Source organism: Rattus rattus, chromosome 8, assembly GCF_011064425.1.
Source record: "Rattus rattus isolate New Zealand chromosome 8, Rrattus_CSIRO_v1, whole genome shotgun sequence".
NCBI classification, from domain to species: domain Eukaryota; kingdom Metazoa; phylum Chordata; class Mammalia; order Rodentia; family Muridae; genus Rattus; species Rattus rattus.
The window spans coordinates 74,255,477-74,273,709 of record NC_046161.1 but is presented as its reverse complement, the minus strand read 5'-3'; the positions used below and the strand labels follow the sequence as shown (position 1 = coordinate 74,273,709).

At 42.0% G+C, this 18,233-nt stretch overlaps 1 pseudogene; it reads right to left on the bottom strand.

Annotated features, from left to right (window-relative positions):
- Positions 1-17,435, bottom strand: part of LOC116908219 — a 43,516-nt pseudogene extending 26,081 nt beyond the window's left edge.
- Between the last annotated feature and the right edge of the window lie 798 nt (positions 17,436-18,233).

The following is an 18,233-nucleotide window of genomic DNA, read 5'->3' as shown; positions in this document are numbered from 1 at the left end:
GTGGCTTAGTCTAATCACTCCTGCCAGTGGTAAGCTCTGCAGACAGCAGCAGTCAACGAAGCGCCCACAGTAAACCGAGCAAAGGAACTTGTTCTGTTATTTGAAGAATTAGCAAAAGTTATGGAAGCTTGTTAATCCAATACTGGTTTTGATTTTTTTTTTTTGTCTTCGTTATACCAGCAAGGTATGAATTCAGCAGTTGCCGCCTTCCACCTTTAGGCACTCACAGATGTAGTATATAGTCACATCAAATGGTTTATGGGTTTGTTTATGGTCTTTTCTTACTTGAGATCTGAGTGTACCACAGAAAGGGTTTGGTATATTGCAGCTTCCATTGAGCTAGTGCAATTGCCAGACATGAATGGATCAGACTCAAAATGGTGCACTTGTCCCTTAAGTGTTGCCTGCTGTACTGCACTCCCAGGCCTCTGTGAGTACAGCAAAGCTTGTTTAGGATGATTAATAGCAAGGGCATATGGGGGAGGTATGTTTCATTTGTTTGCATTGTGTGAAGGAGATGAAATAGCTTAGTAAAAATAATGCAATTGGTACAATCACTACCTTTTCCTGTATATATTATTTTTCAGTTTAGATGGGTATCACTACTTGATTTGATTCTTTTGTGTTTATGTGTGTGTTGTTTTGTGTGTTTTTTTTTTTTTTTTAAGGCAGGGTCTCATTATGCATCCCTGCCTAGCCTGGAACTCTAAAAGATCCATCTGCATCTGCCTCCCAAATGCTGGGTTGAAAGGTATGTGCTACCATGCCTGGCTACACATTTTTCAAAAGATGTTTTTATTTGTAATTAAGTGTGTCTATGGTGGGTTTGTGAACATGAATGGACTGCCTGTGGAGTCCAGAAGAGGGCGCTAGATTCTCCTCATCTGGAGTTAGAGGCAATTATGAACAACCAGAAGCCGGTATGGGGAACCAAACCTGGGTCCTTGTAAGAGCTGTGTGCACCCTTAACCACTGAGCCATCTCTCCAGCTCCTGACTCTTTCTCCTTTTCAGGAAGTATATACAAAACCACTGGATTGTTTACCCTGTATCCCCATGCTAATTCCATGGAAGATGTTTTCAACCAGAGGACATTCTCAGTCTTACCTGCATGTCCTAGTCAATTTCCTCCCCTCTGAAAAAATACTGCAGGTATAGTTTACAAGAGGAAATATTTATTTGGATGCCCATAGTTGCTAGTTCTATTGTGGGTTTGGGTCCATGTTAGGCAGAACATCATGATGGAAGGGTGTGGTGGAGGCAGATGCTTGCCTGGCCCCAGACAGAAAGCAGAGATCGAGAGAAGCATTGTGGGATGAGAATTGCCTTACTCTTCCTGGCAACAGATTTCTCACATGTTCAGTAAGAACACACTTCTTTTCTTTAAGATAGTTACTAGAAAATCATTGAAAATTTGAATAGGAAGCTGATGCAGCAGGATAACCAGCTTGGCTTCATGGCTACTCCATGTTTTGAGGGAAAAGTGCCCAAATAGATAAATACATTGTGAAAGTAATTTCTTGGAATGGTTCATATCCTTGGGCTAGCTATGGGATAGTTTTAGAGGTCCAGTTCAAGATTCATAAGGAAGATTTTCAAAAAATGGTGACCTTAGGACTTGTTTAGCAAATAAAATTCCAGTCTGTAAGACCAGTATTTAGAACATGAATTTGTTAATTCACACATGGTGCATCAAAGTAGAAACTGAGACCAAACTAAGTAAGAACATTACTGTTTTCATGTGTACTAAATTAATTATGAGATTACTATTCCATAAAATACACGCAGGATACTATAAAAGCAAAACAAAACAGTGAAAGCTTTAGAAATAAATGGCCAAAAGATCTTTATTTCTTTCACCTTTTCTTCTTTCTTTTTCTTTTTTAAGGGCTTATTTTAAGTGTGTGTGTGTCTGTGTGTGTGTGTGTGTGTGAGAGAGAGAGAGAGAGAGAGAGAGAGAGAGAGAGACCATGTGCACAGATCATACTAGGGTCTTACAATGATAAGGAAGAACTCTGCCATTGAGGTATACTTTCAGCCTTTCATTTTCTGTAGTTGAACTATTTCTTAACTATGAAATGATAGAGAACAAAATAATTCTAATGAGCTCTCTACTAGAAGGCAGCTCTGTGGCTATTGGTAAATGTGTCCGCCATCTTGATTGCTTGTGTATATTTCTGTGCCTTTCCTTTAGGTCTAAACTGGTTAACACAGTTTTCTTTTTTTCCCAGCATGTCCCAATACATCAGAAGGTTTTGTTTGTTTGTTTGTTTGTTTGTTTTTGCAGTAATACTTTTGTGAGGGAAACCTTTTTGGGAGCGTGTGCTCTGCTGAAGACATTCATGTAGAGGAGTGACTTCAGGGGAACACTTGGCAGTGCTGCCGGAGATAAGTGTCTTCTATGCCTGGAATGAGACTTGGGTCCATGAGGACTCTTGAGGCATGAGATAGAATCACATTGGTGTCACCCTAGCCCTTGGCCCCTGGAGTTGGTCTTAGTGGGTAGGAGGTAAGAAGACCTGGAATCAATGACAGACTCCAGGAATCAGGTGAGAAGCAGAATCAGACTCATTAATTGCAGAACTAGGGAGTGCCACTACACCCTCCACTCATGCCCCATTGGTCCATGACATCTCGCTCCTTGTTGCTGGCACCCTGATTGACTGGCCAGGTCATACTCTGTCATCATTTGTCTCCCTGTGCCAGGCAGATCCTAAAGTTTAAAATGCTGATATAGCTGTTGTGTTGCTTGGGCCATTACGGACCGCCAGTCAGGGTATGCTGACTCATTCCTCCTACAACACTGGTGTTGAATCGGTGTATTTGGATGCCTTTTGGTGTTTTGTTTTGTTTCTGTGACAGGTTTTCCCTGCTAGCCCCTGCTGCTCCGAAACTCACTCTGTAGACCTAATTGCCTCTGCCTCCTGAGTGCTGGGATTAAAAGTGGGTGCCACTGCCACACCTTTTAAAGCCAGAAGTTTAAATATTTTTAGGGGACAGTTTGAGTTGATTGAGTACCTGGCCAGGATGGTTACATCACTCTATGTACACACATATGCATATGACAGACTAGTTCTAATCCATAATGTATGCATAATGGATAAATCAATGGAAACAGGAAACAGATGGCTCTTTTGTCATTCCTGTAAAAAGGAAGACTAACCCTTTTTAAATGCAAGGGTTTCCTTGCAGAGGAGGTCACCTAAATGGGAAGAGTCTGAAACTTTGAAGAGGCAGGAGTACGTTAGCTACCGGTAAAGCAAAATTCCCAGAGTGGCTGTGTAGAATAGCCTCAGCGAGCACAGAATGTCCTGGAGCAGCAGCAGCTGGGCAGAGGTGGCACAGGGGACCAGAGTCTGTTTCTGGAGCTTAGTAATATTGATTTTACTTTGTGTTCCAGGATGAGAATATGATTTAACTGGAAAATCAGAATATTAGATTTCCTAAGTAATCGGCTTAGCAATGGACACGTCATCTCATTTGCACTGATTACAGCCATGCCCAGTACTTCTGTCCAAGTATGGAAAAAAAAAGGAAAAGCCTTTCCTATTAGCTGGAAAAGGAACAATTAAGAACATGAGGTTGTATATGCTTTGCTTTGGAAAAGATCTTTATGACAAAAGCCAATCGAAGAGATTTGAAAAAAGACAGAGGGAGAAAAGATCATACCGACCCAAACGCAGTCAAGATGCATGTACACCTACGTTCTGTCTCCTGAAATCCATTTTTATAGTCTTACAACTGAAACAACAAAACCAAAACATTAGAACACAGAATATCTTTCCTATCGAACAGGGCCCTGGACAATGAATAAGAAGCAAGACTCTCAGAGCTTTGGGACCAAACTCCTTTCTGAATAACAAAAGAGCCAGGTCTGCTGAGTTGCAAGGTCTATTCTGGTCCACCTGCAGACGTCGCTTTGGCACACCCAGAGATCCAGACCATTTGATTGACACTTAATTTGGTATTTTTAATATCCTTGTTGCAAGCTTGATTTTGTCGTTTGTTTTGAGATGGGGTCCCATGCAACCCACACTGGCCTAGGACATGCCACATAGCTGAGAATGACCTTAACCTCCTACTACTTCTGCCACCACCTTCCAAGTTCTGGGATTCAGGCATGAGTCACAGTCTCCGGCTTATGAGAGAATCCTTTCTTTGAATGTAGAATTCCAAGTTGACATATTTCTTTCCCAAGAACTATAGAGATACATTTATTTTTCTTAACAATTATTTATGTATTTATTAATGTGCCCACATATGTTCAGGAGCTGGAAGAGGCCAGAAGAAGATATCAGATCCCTTGGGACTAAAGTTTCAGGTGGTTGGGTGCTAGGAACCAAAGCCAGGTCCTCTGCAAAAGCAGCAAGGGCTCCTAATCGCTGAGCCATCTCTCCAGCCCATTTGAGATCACTCATTAGCCTCATCACAAATTTGATTAGCAAATGACCCGAAGAAATAAGCTGGAGTTGCCATTCTAATACCAAATAAAAATTGACTTTCAACCAAAAGTCATTAAAAAAGATAACGTAGGATACTTCATATTCATCAAAGGAAAAATCCACCAAAATGAACTCTCAATCCTGAATATCTATGCTCCAAGTGCAAGGGCACCTATGTTCATAAAAGAAACCTTACTAAAGCTCAAAGCACAAATTGCACCTCATACATTAATAGTGAGAGACTTCAACACCCCACTCTCATCAATGGGCAGATCATGGAAACAGAAATTAAACAGAGACATAGAGAAACTAACAGAAGTTATGTACCAAATGGATTTAATAGATATTTATAGAACATTTCATCCTAAGACAAAATAATATACCTTCTTCTCAGCACTTCATGATACCTTCTCCAAAACTGACCATATCATCTGTCACAAAATAGGCCTCAACAGATACAAGATGATAGAATAATCCTACGCATTCTATCACATTACCATGGACTAAGGCTGGTCTTCAATAACAGCAAAAACAACAGAAAGCCCACATACACATGGAAGCTAAGCAATGCTCTACTCAATGATAACTTGGTCAAGGAACAAATAAAGAAATTAAAGACTTTTTAGAATTTAATGAAAATGAATGCACAACATACCCAAACTTATGGAACATAATGAAAACAGTGCTAAGAGGAAAACTCATAGCTCTGAGTGCCTCCAAAAAGAAACTGAAGAGAGCATACACTAATAGCTTGACAGCACACCTGAAAGCTCTAGAACAAAAGGAAGCAATTACACCCAAGAGCAGTAGAAGGCAGGAAATCAACCAAGTAGAAACAAAAAGAACTATATAAAGAATCAACAAAACCAGGAGCTAATTCTTTTAGAAAATCAAAAGATAGATAAACCTTTAGCCATACTAACCAGAGGGCATAGATACAGTATGCAAATTAACAAAATCAGAAATGAAAAAGGAGACATAACAACAGAAACTGAGGAAATCCAAAAAGTCATCAGATCCTACTACAAAAACGTATACTCAATAAAGCTGGAAAATCTGGATGAAATGGACAATTTTCTAGACAGATATCAGGTACTTAAGGTAAATCAGAATCAGATAAACCATCTAAACAGTCCATAACTTTTAAAGAAATAGAAGCAGTCATTAAAGGTCTTCCAACCAAAAAAAGCCCAGGACCAGATGGGTTTAGTTCTGAGTTCTCTCAGACCTTCATAGAAGACCTCATACCAATTACATCCAAACTATTCCACAAAATAGAAACAGAAGGAACTCTACCCAATTCTTTCTATGAAGCAACAATTACACTTATACCTAAATCACACAAAGACCCAACAAAGGAAGAGAACTTCAGACCAATTTCCCTTATGAATATGGATGCCAAAATACTCTTGCAAAATATTCTTGCAAACAGAATCCAAGAACACATCCCATCATGATCAGGTATGCTTTATCAGGTATGCAGGGATGGTTCAATATACGGAAATCCATTAATGTAATGCACTATATAAACAAACTCAAAGAAAAAAACACATGATCATCTTATTAGATACTGAGAAAACATTTGACAAAATTCAACACCCCTTCATGATAAAAGTCTTGGAAAGATCAGGAATTCAAGGCCCATATGTAAACATAGTAAAAGCAATATACAGCAAACCAGTAGCCAACATTAAACTAAATGGAGAGAAATTTGAAGCAATCCCATGAAAATCAGGGACTAAACAATCCTGCCCACTCTTTCCCTACCTATTCAATATACTACTTGAAATCCTAGCCAGAACAATTAGACAACAAAAAGAGATCAAAGGGATACAAATTGGAAAAGAAGTCAAAATATCACTACAGATGATATGATAATATACTTAAGTGACCCCAAAAATTCCACCAGAGAACTCCTATAGCTGATAAACAACTTCAGCAAAGTGGCTGGATATAAAATTAACTCAAATCAGTAGCCTTCCTATACTCAAATGATAGGTTGACAAATTAGGAAAATGTCACCCTTCACAGTAGTCATAAATAATATAAAATACCTTGGGGTGACTCTAACCAAGCAAGTGAAAGAACTGTATGATAAGAACTTCAAGTCTCTGAAGAAAGAAATTGAAGATGATCTCAGAAGTTGGAAAGACCTCCCATGCTCATGGATTGGCAGGATTAATATAGTAAAAATGGCCATCTTGCCAAAAGCAATCTACAGATTCAAAACAATTCCCATCAAAATTCCAAGTCAATTCTAAACAGAGTTAGAAAGAGCAATTTGCAAATTCATTTAGAATAACAAAAAACACAGGGTAGCAAAAACTATTCTCAATAATAAAAGCACTTCTGGGGGAATCACCATCCCTAACCTCAAGTAGTATTATATAAAAAACTGAATGGTATTGGTACAGAGACAGGCAGGTAGATCAATGGAATAGAATTGAAGACCCAGAAATGAACCCACACTTCTATGGTCACTTGATCTTTGACAAAGGATCTAAAACCATCCCTTGGAAAAAAGATAACATTTTCAACAAATGGTGCTGGTTCAACTGGAGGACAGCATGTAGAAGAATGCAGATGGATCCATTCTTACTGCCCTGTACAAAGCTTAAGTCCAAGTGGATCAAGGACCTCCACATAAAACCAGATACACTCAAACTATTAGAAGAAAAAGTTGGGAAGAGCCTTGAACACATGGGCACTGGGGAAAATTTCCTGAACAAAACACCAATGGCTTATGCTCTAACATCAAGAATGGACAAATGGGACCTCAGAAAATTGCAAGGCTTCTCTAAGGCAAAGGACACTATCAATAAGACAAATCAGCAAACAATAGATTGGGAAAAGATCTTTACCAATCCTACATCTGATCGAGGGCTAATATCCAATATATACAAAGAACTCAAGTAGTTAGACTCCAGAGAATCAATTAACCCTTTTAAAAATGGGCTACAGAGCTAAACAAAGAATTCTCAACTGAGGAATATTGAATGGCTGAGAAGCACCTAAAGAAATGTTCACCATCCTTAGTCATCAGGGAAATGGAAATCAAAACAACCCTGAGATTCCACCCCACACCAGTCAGAATAGCTAAGATCAAAAACTCAGGTGACAGCAGATGCTGGCAAAGATGTGGAGAAAGAGGAACATTCCTCCATTGTTGGTGGGATTGCAAACTGGTACAACCACTCTGGAAATCAGTCTGGAGGTTCCTCAGAAAATTGGACATACTACTACTTGAGGACCCAACTATACCACTCCTAGGCATATACCCAAAAGATGCTCCAACATATTACAAGGACACGTACTCACTCTGTTTATAGCAGCCTTATTTATAATAGCCAGAAGCTGAAAAGAACCCAGATGTTCTTCACCAGAGGAATGGATATAGAAAATGTGGTACATTTATACAATGGAATACTAATCAGCTATTAAAATCAATGACTTTGTGAAATTCTTAAGCAAATGGATGGAACTTAAAAATATCATCCTGAGTGAGGTAACCCAACCACAAAAGAATACACATGGTATGTACTGTACTCACTGATATGTGGATATTAACCCCAAAGCTCGGAATACCCAAGATACAATTCACAAACCGCATGAAGCTCAAGAAGAAGGAAGACCAAAGTGTAGATGCTTCAGACCTACTTAGAAGGGGGAGCAAAAATATTCACAGGAGGAAATACAGTGACAAAGTATGGAGCAGAGACTGAAGGAAAGGTCATATAGAAACTGCCTCACATGGGATGCATCCCATATGCAGCCACCAAACCCAGACAATATTATGGATGCCAAGAAGGGCACGGTGACAGGAGCCTGATATAGCTGTCTCCTGAGAGGCTCAGCCAGAGCATGACAAATACAGAGGTGAATGCTAGCAGCAAATCACTGGACTGAGAGTGGGGTCTCTGTAGGAGCAATTAGAGAAAGGATGGAAGGAGCTGAAGGGGCTTGCAACCCCATAAGAACAATACTACCTGTCAACCAGAGTTCCAAGGGACTAAACCACTACCCAAAGACTACATACACGTGGACAGACCCATGGCTCCAGCTGCATATGTAGTAGAAGATGGCCTTGTTGGGCACCAATGGGAGGGGAAGCCCTTGGTCCTGTCAAGGCTAGATGTCCCAGTGTAGGGGAATGTCTGGGAGGGAGTGGGTGGGTGTGTGAGGCAGCACCCTCATAGAAGCGGGTGTTGGGGGTGGGATAGGGGGTTTCTGGAGGGGAAGCCAGGAAATAGGATAACATTTAAAATGTAATTAAAAATTTTACTTATGATCCCTCCACCCCAAATGTTCTTCATGAGACTTAACCAGACAACAAAGTCTAGTAAACAAAAAAAGAGAAGAAGCTGTGATGTTAGTTGACTGGGAGGCCCCAAGATGTTAACGATATCAGAGCCATGGTCTGTCTGCTGAGGGAAGCTGCTAACAGGAAGTGGAACCAGCCCAGGAGAAACAAGTTTGCTGCAGTCAACAAAGATGAAAAGGGAGTGGAGATCTGAAGACTGCTTTGACATCAGACACAGAGATGCAGAGTTTGGAGTTTGCCCAGCTGGTTTTCTGTCCTGCTTTGGGGATTACAGTTAAGTGATTGGGTGAATCTCAGAAGAGACATTGAACTTTGCACTTTTAACATTATTGAGACTGCTATAGGCTATGGGGACTTTTGAAGTTGGAATAAATGTACTTTTTAAAAATTATATGTATGCCCCCATCCCCCCATAGACTCATGTGCCTGAGCAAGCCTATCAGGGCGAGGGAGTGGGATGGTTTGTATATGCTAGGCCTAGGGAGTGGTATTATTAGGAGGTGTAGCTTTGTCAGAGTAGATGTATCACTGTGGGCCTGGGCTTTAATACCCTTGTCCTACTTGTCTGGAAGTCAATCTTCTCCTAGCAGCCTTCAGATGAAGATGTAGAACTCTCAGCTCCTCCTGCACCATGCCTGCCTGGATGCTGCCATGCTCCTGTCTTGATGATAGTGGACTGAATCTCTGAACCTCTAAGCCATCCCCCAATTAAATATTGATCTTATAAGACTTGCCTTGGTCATGGTGTCTGTTCACAGCAGTAAAACCCTAGCTAAGATAGGTGGTTTGGGAGGAGAAATCCTGGAGGCTGGTTGGAAACCATGAATGTCAAGCAGTCTACAAAGACTTCAGGACAATGTGAAGTTTAGTTATGGTGGTACACACTTGGATAACTAGCACTCAAGAGATTCTTCAGTTTGAGGACAGTCTAGTCTCAGCTACATCAAGAAACCTTTCCTCAAAAAAAATAAAGGCAATCAATAACAACAAAATAAACATCAAACAAACAAGCAGAAAAGAAAAATCCTGAATTACGCAGGATAGCAAAGCTGTGTTTACAAAGATTGTCCTGGCAGTCCTGGAAGAGAGTCAGGCAGCCAGGGCACCTTCCCCGCTGCCATACACAGCAGCCATTCTTCTCTCATCTAGGCTGGCCCCTGCTTCTGTTAGACAAGGCTATGACAAAAATGTGGCAAGCATGACAAACATTTCCTCAGTGCGTACTTGACTCCCACTACTAGGAAAACAAAAATTGTCTTTCTAGTCCCACCCCACCCCCTCGAATCTCCTATCTGACCGAAGAAAGAGCATGCCTTGGGGGAGGACAATGCTTCCCCCACAGATGCATAACTAGAGCGGCATTTTGAGATAGGTTTAATGTATAATGAGACACTGCAAACCCGAGGGAGATGTTTGCACACTATCGTTTCTTATTTTGCCTCTGAGCTAACCAAAGAAAGACATTTGAAAAAAAAATCAGCTGCAGACCTGAAAATAGAGAAACATCTTCTACAATTTTCTGCTTCCAAAGTCCTTAGCAAACTACAATGCCTAGAAGCTTCTGGAAGGCAGTGACCGTGGCTGTGGTAAGTCTCCACTTCTTCGTATCACATTATTTCTCTAATTTGTTGTTGCCGTTCATTCATTAATGACCCCTGAATGTACTATGTGAGTGGGGCTCAATTTGGGATCTGGGAGTTGATAGCAGAGGTTTGAATGAGATTTTTTTTTTATTTTGCAATTAGATTTATGACTTGGTTAAAAGACAATGAAGAGATACAACATCATTCCTCAAGCCATTCACCTCACGACCGAGATTTCTTTTCAGATTTCTCGGATCATAATCATGACATAAGATTGCATTGCCTTCATACTGAACATGTGGCTAGAATTAGCGCTAACAAGGCAGGAACAGTTTAAAAATACAGACTAACATCTGGATTCCTACATACGTACTCGGCTGTTCTTCAGTGCTAGGCACGGTGTCAAATGCTCTGCTCACTTCCTGCAGCAGCAGCAGCAGCAGCATAGAGAGCAGTTGCCTTCTCACTGTACCTTGAGGGGACAGCCTGCACAGAAGGGAAAACTGATGAAGGCCCTACAACTGGTACCAGTTAATGCCGGTGCTCAACCCTGTTCTAGAGCCAGGCATGGCGGAGCACAGTAGCAATCCCAGTGCTCACCAGTAGAGCCAGAGGATAAGGAGTCAAGACCAGCCTCAGCTCCATAATGAATCCGAAGTCATCTCTGGCTTCAGGAAACCCTGTCAAACAACTTCAACTTAAACCATTTGAAGGCCACCCAAGCACCACGGCAAATCAGCCTTTCTCTTGCATGCACGGCTTCTTTTACATTTTATCCATGTGTATTGATAATTTGTGTTTGGTTTTTACTCCTTACCCTGCCTGGCCCAGAACTTGCTTTACGGACCAGGCTGGCCTTGAACTTGTGACGATCCTCTTGTGTCTGACCCTGAGTGCTGAGATAGAGTTGTAGGCTGCTAGGCTCAGCTTTGTGTTCTTAAACATTTTGGTGACTATGTGCTGTTCTACCAAGTAGACCCCTGATCACCCATCAACCACTTTTATAATGCTTGACATCTTCTATCCTATAACGTTTATATTTTGTATGTTTTCTTTAAGATCTATTTCTAGGAAATACTGTGTCAAGAGCAGAATAGTTAAGTTTCTATGCTCTCTGCATGTGCAGATGCATGTACAAGGACACCTGCTATGCTGTGGAGGCAGGAAGGAAATCTCAGGAGCTAATTCACTTAAATCTTACATGTTAATTAATTTATACTTTATGTGGATGACCAATTTGCCTGCATGTATGTCTGGTACCTACAGAGGAAACGAAGAGCAGCAGGCTCTCTGAAACCGGGGTTAAGAACAGTTGCAGGCCGTTATATAGGTGCTGGACCAGAACCTTGGTCTACAAGACCACAAATGCTCTTAACCTCTGACCCATATCTCCAGTCTTACTTACCCTTTGAAACAGAGCTTCTAATTGGCCTAGAGTTTGCTAATTTAGACTAGGCCTGATGGACAGTGAGCCCCAGGATCTCACCTGACTCTGTCTTTCCAGTGCTGGGATCATCAGTATGCATCACTGTGCCCAGCTGCTTACTGATTTGTTTTATTTTTAACATGGATTCAGGAGATGGAATTCAGGTCCTCATGCTTCCAAGACAACTTTGTTTTGGAGACACTAGCATTTTGAGGAAGGAGGGTGAACAGAATTTCATGTGTCCCAGGCTAGCACAGACCTGTAATCCCTACTACAAGAGGCTGACATAGGAGGATCAAAAATGATGTTTTTAAATATGTAATTAAAATTTAATTAATTATATAATTTCTCCTCTTTGTTTTCCTTCCCCAATATTCTCATTCCTGCTCAAATGGATGGCCTGATTATCTTTATTATTTTTACATATGAATATGCACATAAATATATAAATACAGCCTGCTGAACCCAGTTGCTTGCATGTGTATGATTCCAGGCTGACCACTATGTATTGAATAACCAATCAGGGGGCTCATCCCCTAGAAAAGAGAGTCCTCCCTCTCTTTGTAGTCATCAGTTGCTCGTAGGTCTTTGAGATCTTGCCCCCTCCCCCACATTAGCATGTCTACTAGTGCTGTCATTGTTTAGGTCTTGTTCTGGCAACGATACCATTGAGGTAGCATATGTGTAGTCTAGGAGATACACTCTCACAGCAGAGCTCCTGGTTCTCTGGTTCTTACAATCTTTCTGCTGTCGTCTTCTAGAATGTTCTCTTAGCCTTAGGTCCAGGAGTTCAGTGGCAGATGTATCTGTTGGGTCTGGGCACTCACTATCAATAGATCCTTGCACTTTGACCAGTGTGGTTTTCTGTCATGGTTTCCATTAGACCTTGACTCAACATAAAATGATATAAAAGGCTGGGAACTTATCAGTGGTAAAGTATTTGCCTAGAAATATGTGTATATTCCTGTGTTCAATACCCAGTACTGGGGTAGGGGAACCAGTGATGAAAATGGTTTTGGCAATGACAAAGAACTGGACAAGAAAAACCGAGCTGTGCACGATACACAAGACTCTGTCCGGGGGGACAGCAGGGCAGAAAAGCATCTCATACTCTTAGAATAATAGGGAATTTTGTTCACACGATGGATCAGCGGAAACAGTGTACTTTTGGAAACAGTAGTTGCTATGCCCTAACCTTCCTAGTACATTTCTGATTTCTAATTGATGGAAGAACAGAGCCCAGTGCTCAGTGGAAGGACATTTATAATCACTAGCTCTGGGCTTTGCTAGCTCTTGTCCCTTAGAGTCAGAACCTCATGTTGCCTGTTGCCCATGGTTGATCAGTGTTATTGAAAAGGCTAGGCTGATTCCATGACAGACTTCAAATTGGCAGTCAAGGAGACTAAGTCAGTTACTAATAGAAAAAAACCCAGGCTCCAGCCTTCACACCTCAGTAATAGTTCCAGAGTGTCCTTAAGAGTAAGATAAAGCCACCTACCTAGAAATTCCAATGTGCCTTAAATGGAGCCTTTGAAGCTCATTTGCTTGTCTGTCTTGGTAATGGGGAGACCCCAGCATGCTGGACTTCTGTGGAATAAAATGCTTTTTCCGTTTACATACTCTCTGAGTCTGGGCCGTCATTCTTCGTGTTGTTTTTTGTGCTTATCCAGTTTTGGTGTCAGGGTAACACTGGAGTCACAGAAAGAGTTTGTGGAATTGATGTAGTACTTCATTCGGGACCTGCTTTGACAAGTGCATAGTAAACTAAAACCACATTGAGAAAGGATCTGTTCTTGCATGTTTGACTTAACTTTCTTACCAATTAATATGAGGACATAAAAAGGAATAGAAAAAAACAAAGTGAACATTGAGGAAACTTTCATTCGTGCAAAGCAGAATCAAATTTCCACACTCTAGAGAGCACATGGAGGCTAGAGAGATGACTCAGCAGTAAAGAGAGCTAGAATTCCGTTCCCAGTAACCACTCGAGGTCTCATGACTGCCTCTAGCTCTGGCTCCGGGGGATCCAACACCAGAGGATCCAACACCATCTTCTGGCCTCTGGAACCACCCATACACATGTAGAATGCACACACACACACACACACACACACACACACACACACAGAGAGAGAGAGAGAGAGAGAGAGAGAGAGAGAGAGAGAGAGAGAGAGAGATGAGCGAGCTGGGGTGGCAGGCAGTCTTTTATATGCAGCCCACACCTGACTACTGTGGCAAATAATTACCTAAGCAGTTGCTAGGTTCCTGAGAGGAGCCTAGTCGAATTGCAGTAACACAGGGCAGAATGGACTCAGTATTGAATTCTCTTAAACCTTCAAGGAAGAGCTAACATCAATACTTTTTTTATAGATTTATTTTTTTGTATGTGAGCGCTCTATCTACATGTACATCTACACACTAGAAGAGGGCATCAAATCCAGGTATAGATGATTGTGAGCCACCATGTGGTTGCTGGGAATTGAACCAATACTTCATCCTTGGAGTGAAACTAGCTTGGTCATCATCTTCTTAGTGTGTCCTTGAACTCAGTTTGCAAGAATGTTACTGGGAATGTTTACGTGTACTCACTGTGGTCTATAGTTTTCTTCCTGTTGTTTTTTGGTCAGTATCCAGTTTTGGTGTCATGGTAACACTGGGATCACAGAAAGAATTTGGTAGTGTTCCTTACCTTTCTGTTTTGTGGAACAGTTCAAGAAGTATTGATGTGGGGTCAGAGAGATAGTTAGCAGTTAAGAGACCTGTCTGCTCTTCCAGAGGTCCTGAGTTCAATCCTCAGCAACTACATGGTGGCTCATAACCATCTATAATAAGATCTGGTGCCCTCTTCTGGAATGCAGGCATATATGCAGGCAGAACACTGCTCATAATAAATAAATAAATCTAAAAAAATACAAGTAATCCAATCTATAAATGGGCTAATGAACTTATCAGACATTTTTAAGAGAACTACAAATGGCCAGTAAATATTTGAAAAAAATGTTTGTCATCCTTAGCCATCAGCATGTTAAAACTGCTCTATGATGACATTGAACCCCAGTTAGAATTGCTACTAACAAGAAAGCAAATGGTAACAAATGGTTGAACTATCAATGAGGGTGTGGTGGCACAGGTATCCTTATAGACTAGAGCAGCCACTTTAGAAATCAAGTTAGACCGACCACATGGCAGGTCCCTTCGGAATATGCCAAGGAACTCTTAAGTCCTATCTCGGAGACATTTGCATATCATTTTTTAATGCTGCACTATTCACAGAAAAATAAATGAAGAAAATGTGGTACATGCACAATGGAATTTTATTCAATGTAAAGAAAATGTAAATTGGGCAAGATGGCTAACTAGGTAGAGATGCTTGATGAAGAATTTCCAGAGGAAGCTAATAGACTCCACGAAGTTGTTCTCTGACATGAAATTCATTGACACAAATGGAAATCATCATGTTAAGTACAAAAAAGCCAATACTCAAAGAAATAAATACCACATTTTCTGTGAAGTGGATATCCTATACGGAGAGAGAGGCACAAAGACAGAGAGACAGAGACAGAGATAGACAGATGAAGTGGACCATGGGAGAGGAAAATGAGACTTTTTAGAAAAAGAGACTACTTTTGTTGCTTGTCAAGGTAGCTGGGGCTAAAAGGAATAGTCTGTCCAAGACAATAAAAGTGTCTCCAGGGAATGTGGGCCATTTTTCATCAAGAATGGGTATTTCCATGTAGCCAGTGCAGAACTCGTCCATCCAGAGGGGCACCTCAGGCTGCAGGGGTATGTGGCATGGCTAGAGAGTGACCATATGGTAGTGAACACACAGCTGAGACCATGTACAGGTCAGAGAAGTATACGAGGCTCCTGGAAAACTGGGTTATGGAAGGTGTGGGAGATGCTCCCAAACGAGCGTTGAATAGGGTGATGCATCTCGATTCTTGTGGCTCCTTTATCCACACAGCCAGGCATCTGCATCCTGGCAAATTTGCACACGCTCTAGCCATCCAGTGAGCACCTGCGGCGGGGCCAACAGTGTCCTTACTGTTGTATGTTGATGATGCAGATCTCACGCTCTAGCTCAGAGAGGAGGGCTCCTGGGTGCCTGCCAGGCCATAGCATGAGATCTGCCATGTCCTCATAGCGGTGGTCACTAAAGTAGAACACACGCAGCACTTGCCGTTCTGTCAGACGAAGAAAGTCAAAAAGGTTGCCGATAGATACTGGCCCTTTTCCAGGAAAGTGATAAGAGTCCCAGGGGGAGAGAGCCTTGCTCATAACGCTTTTCAAAAAGATTCTGCCAGGCAGAGAAATAGCCTGGCTTGTCTGCCTGGATGCCGACCACATCGAAGAGCTAGAGCCAATCAGGACCTAGCGTGCGCCGCATGCCCTTGTCCACAAAGCGGAAGGGTGATGAGCAACAGATGTTTTACATGGCTAGCACGTGGCTCGGGACTGCAAATGTTTCATCCTTCTCAGGATATACTTTGCCATGTCTTGCTCAACCCACTGGTACAGGAGGCCCTTCACATCCTGGGCGCCATCTCTCACATCCTTGCAGAGGTGTACTTGATCAAACTCCAGGCTGTGGCCCAGAAAGTAGTCTACCTACCATACAGGGCAGCAGTGGCATCGCTGGCAGTAAGAAGATGTCCATGAATTGCTTGATGGATGGGCTCTTGCCATAAAGCCACTCACCTATCATATGCTGGGTGCCACCATATAAGGTCAGTCACTTGTACATAATGAAAAGCATCAATTTTCACCAGGGAACTCTTCTAAATGTCATAGTGCAGGTCACCGATGGCCCAGCTGGGGTCATTGTAATTCTGAATCCTCGCAGGGTATGAGTATGCTCGATCAGGATGTTCGGGGAGACATTGATGATCTCAGGGTGAAGCGCGTCCACATACCGGGTCAGGGTGTAGTCATAGTCAAAGCCACAGACTTCAGATGTCACTCGGGCAGATGTCATTGTTGGCGTAGACGGCTGCTGGGTTAAGGAAGCTGCAGACTTTGTGGCAGAAAGTTATGCACCGGCCTAGACTTGTCCTGGTAACAAGCCCACATGTGCTTCCTGAGGTACCCACACTGTCTGTGGGCACTGAGCCTGGGGTGATGGAGCAGTGGCCTCTGAGACCTGGTGGGCCACAGTGAGGACTGGAGGGTGAGGACAAGACCTTTGTACAGCAGCCAGAGGTGAGCTGCAGCCAAAGTCCGGGACCCGCCATACCCCTGCCCGCTGAATCTGCCGCCTTTGACTGGAAGACGGATCTTAAGGGAGGTTAGAGGGGGTAAAGGGGAGATTAATGGAATACATGAGGCATGAAAGCAGAAAAGAGGCTGTGGGTAAAGGAGAGAGACTAGCAAAAGAAAGCGGGGAAGGGGTGTGTTGTGGTGTGGTAGTGGGTGGGGAAGGGCAGTGGGGCCGGCACAAAAACAAAACAAAACAAAACAAAACAAAACAAAATGTCTATGAAAATGCCATGAAAAAATGAGTTTCTGTCTTAACTTTTAAAAATTAATAAATCACTTCTGGAGTTTTATTTTTTGAGACAGGTCTTGTGTTGCCAGGGCAGCCTCAAACCCATTAGGTAGCAACATGACCTGGAGCTTCCGATCCTTATGATCCTGAATGCTGGAATTACTGATGTGTGCCGCCATGCCCCATTTTAGATATTCCTGGGTATTGGAACCCAGAGTTTCATGCATGCTAGGCGAGCATTCTACCAACTGAGCTACAGCCACATTTTGGATTTAAAATTTTTTAAAAAAGTTTTATTTTTTATGTGCGTTGATGTTTCGCCTGCGTGTCTGGGTGAGGCTGCTGGATCTTCTGGGACTGGAGTTACAGTTGTGAGCTGCCATGTGCGTTCTGGGAATTAAACTCAGGTTCTCTGAAAGAACAACCAGCGCTTTTAACAACGGAGCCTTCTTGCCAAGTCCTGGATTATTTTTAACTTTCTACTTTCAATTTTTTCACTATTAGAGAGTAATTGAGAGCAGCAAAAGGAACTATCTATGTATTTCAAAGCATGTGTTATGCATGTAGTCACGTTCTGTGTTTTGGTATTGTATAGCCTCTAAGCAGGTGTGCTCCCTGGTATTTGCAGTGTCAGGCCCTTGTCATAGCTGATAAAATCACATGCTGCAGAGAGCGAATGAGCCACCAGGTGGCTCCCAAACACCATCCACTGATGGTTTCAGCTTAGAGCACAAGGTTGTGTTGGTATAAAAATCTATTTTCTTTTTAATTTATATATATATATATATTTTTTTTTTTCGAGCTGGGGACCGAACCCAGGGCCTTGTGCTTGCTAGGCAAGCGCTCTACCACTGAGCTAAATCCCCAACCCCAAAAATCTATTTTCTTAAGAAAGTACTTAATTTTAATTTCATATGTGGATGAACTCTAATATTGAAAAAAATCCGTCATTAAAGTTCATCTAAATGAAAATAAGA